General features: G+C 41.4%; 1 protein-coding gene across 1 annotated transcript in view; it reads right to left on the bottom strand.

The window, feature by feature from the left end:
* CFAP43 (cilia and flagella associated protein 43) overlaps window positions 1–3,488 on the bottom strand; it is a 135,208-nt gene that overhangs the window by 104,881 nt on the left and 26,839 nt on the right. The gene's annotated exons all lie outside the window — the stretch shown is intronic.

Raw genomic sequence — 3,488 nt, 5'->3', positions numbered from 1 at the left:
AAAAAAAAAAAAAAAAGCAGACCAACTGAACTAGTTGAGACTGATACTCTTCAAACCTTGAACAGAAATTAACCCCTGAGGTCATCTGGTAGCTAAGTAACAAACTGGCTCAGAAAATTACAAATATGACCTGTAAGTACTGTGCTCCTTTGAAAAAATCACCTATATGAGATCAATCAGCCAACAATTACTTTACCAGAAGAATTCCGTAGAGTCCTGCTACCATGACTGACCACTCTGACAAAAACCACAATAGAAAGTCCTGGACAGAATGGGTTAAAAAAAAAAAAGTAGTACAAAATCCAAAGTGAAAATAAAGACCAGACTTACTGGTCAGAAAGAGACTAGAGGAACTTCTGAGTTTATTGTCCTGAGAAAACTGTCTAACTTGAAAATGAAGACATTCCCAGAGACCACCTTCCAGATGGGACTATAAAACAAACAACATGAAGAACATGCTTCTGAGAACAAGCAACTATACAAGACCAATGGGCAACATCTGCCCAAGACCAAAGATGAGCAGACAGGGAGGGACAGGGAAACTGGATGAATGGAAATGGAGAACCCAGGGGGGAAACAGGGAGAGTGCTGACACATCACGGGGCATTGCAACCGATGTCACAGAACAATTTGTGTATGAACTGCTGACTGGGAAACTAATTTGCTGTTTAACGTTCATCTAAAGCACAGTGAAATGTTTTTAAGAAAACCAAACAATTACTTTAAAACTAAGATCAGAATGTCAAGGGGCAGGGAAACTAGATTAATGGAAACAGACCAACCAGAATGGAAATAATGAGACTGTGCATGCATTGTGAAGAATGTAACCCATGTGAGTGAACAACTTGTGCAGAAACTGTTGAGTAGCAACCTAAAACTGCTGTGTGAACCTTCACCAAAAACACAGTAAAATTTCATTTTTAAAGAAAAGGCCATAAGTTGCTGGCCCCACCTCCCACGATAATACCTCATTGTTCACTATGCCCCCCTACAGCCCTCAACGTTGGTAGAGAGAGTCCTCTCCCTTTCTCTTAGCATTAGCAGCCCTCCTTGTAAGCTTAGGACCATTTGCTCTCCTTCCTGGAGGTCCAGGTAGCTAGGACAGCTATTTTGGGCACAGGTCCCCTCACTCCCAGCACTGAATAACTAAATACTGAATTCAGAATGCCATGACATGGCACTGCCTCCTTTCTAGTTGAACTAGTCAAACATACTGTTGTTGTTGTTGTTGTTATGTGCTGTCGAGTCGGCCCCGACTCATAGCGACCCCTCCTTGGGTTTCCGAGGCAGTATCACTACGGAAGTAGGATTGCCCAACCTTCCTTCCGAGGAGTGGCTGGTGGGTTTGAACCGCCAGCCTTCTGGTTAGCAGGCAAGTACTTTAGCCACTATGCTACCAGAGCTCCTAGTCAAACATACTAGCTTACTTTTATTTTCCTGAGACAGAACATGGATTACTTGAGCTTTTTCTTATGTTGTGCTATTATTTAGAACTGTACTACCTTCAACATAATGTCTTTTTTTTTTCTTTAGGTATCCTTACACCCACAGACACAAGAAAAATTATAATAAGCTATCAGCCAAATCACCAGAATTCCTAAATTTATTTCATTTGTTCATTTATTTATTCATTTGTGTAACAAATATTTGTCACTTGCTACATTCCAAGCACTTTTCTAGGCATAGATAAAACAGGGAAGAAAATAGACAAAAATCCTTGCCCTCGTGAAGCGTATATCCTGGTGAGGGCAGACAAAGAATAAGAACAAAATGTTAGATACAGAAGAATGTTACATATTGATAAAGGCTGTGAAGACAAATAAAGCAGGGAAAATTGAAATAGCTTTCACAGTTAGGGAATATGTCGTTGTTGTTATTACGTGCCATCGAGATATTGTAAGCTTATATAAACAGCCATTTTTCTACTCAAATTAGAATGATACAAACCTTCGTTCTAATAAATACGCAACTATTTGAGCAATATGTTAAATAAAAATCCATTGCTATTGATTCCAACTCATAGAGACCCTATAGAACAGAGTGGAACTGCCCCATAGGGTTTCCAAGGCTGTCATCTTTACAGAGCAGATTGCCACGTCTCTCTCCCACAGAATGGCTTGTGGGTTCAAGCTGTTGACCTTTCAATTAGCAGCCAAGCACTTTAACCACTGTGCCACCAGGAGTCCTTAATATGTTATACATACTGTTCTTTTAATTTAGCAAAGGTTTGCAGACTCTAGGAAAAGCAGGTATGGTCCTGCCTAAGTAACTATTGCTACTAGATTAACAACTGATACAAGTTTGTTGCATAGCTGATAGCATGTCAATAAATCTTTATTGGGTGCAAGCCACTCCTCGGAAGGAAGACTGGGCAATCTACTTCCGTAGAGACACCACCTCAGAACCCAAGGAGGGGTCACTATGGGTCGGATTCAACTCAACGCAGTGAGTTTGGTGGGGTTTTTTTTTTTTTTTTTTTTGGTCATACCAGGCATTGTGCCAGGTCCTAAGGGACCCCTCTTTTCCATAGGATAATCACCCATTGAGGGTAAGTCGTATCAATAAATATCAGAAAAACAATGTAATTTATGGTAGAAGTATGTTTACATATTATGTGACATCCATGAGGAAGCAACTGATTCTTCCCTGTGGAGAGAGGGAAGCACAGAGAAAAAGTGTGTCCTTTGGAATGCACGCTGAAATGTGACTAAGGTGGCACTTATCCATGGGAGCATTCATCATGATATTTTTAAAAATGATAGATTAACTTTAATTGTATGATTGTTCTACATCATGCTCTCATAACCTTAGACAGTTAGAAAATAAATATTGGAATGACAATCTGGCTACCCAGTGAACTAAAAAATAGGGCAAAAACCACCCAAAAGATTACACAGCTGCTGATTAATGACATTTCTGTGGTGACTGACTGAGATGTGACTCACAGGAAAAGAGTTATTCACTGAATCACCATTATTCTTTGACATTTTCCTGGGTTGTCTTGATCATACCTTAGACACAAAAGGGCAGATTGTTACCTCCTACGGAAATGGGCCCAACAATCTTAAAGAAAGCATTATTTCTGATGATCATAACACCAAGAATCTGGAGGTAAGGATGAAAACTGGGAGTCTTCTGACCTTTGTATGTGAAATTAGTATTATATATGGCTTTTCTTGGAACACTTTCCCTTGTTACCCTTCCGAGAGGGATCGGGTCTCCGGGAGCAAGGTGAGCACGGGCGGGCTTGTGCTTACTCACTGATCTGCACTGAACACTTTCCCTTGTTACCCTCCTGAGAGGGATCGGGTCTCCGGGAGCAAGGTAAGCACGGGCGGGCTTGTGCTTAGTCCCCGGGAGCGAGGTAAGCACGGGCAGGCTTGTGCTTACTCACTCATCTGCACTGAACACTTTCCCTTGTTACCCTCCCGAGAGGGACCGGGTCTCCAGGAGCAAGATAAGCACGGGCATAGCACAGAGTAGCAGGC

Source organism: Orycteropus afer, unplaced genomic scaffold (assembly GCF_000298275.1).
Source record: "Orycteropus afer afer isolate SDZICR_OR568_19922 unplaced genomic scaffold, OryAfe1.0 scaffold00064, whole genome shotgun sequence".
Taxonomy (NCBI): domain Eukaryota; kingdom Metazoa; phylum Chordata; class Mammalia; order Tubulidentata; family Orycteropodidae; genus Orycteropus; species Orycteropus afer.
Note: the sequence above shows the minus strand (reverse complement) of the source record. Positions and strands in the feature narration are given on the sequence as shown.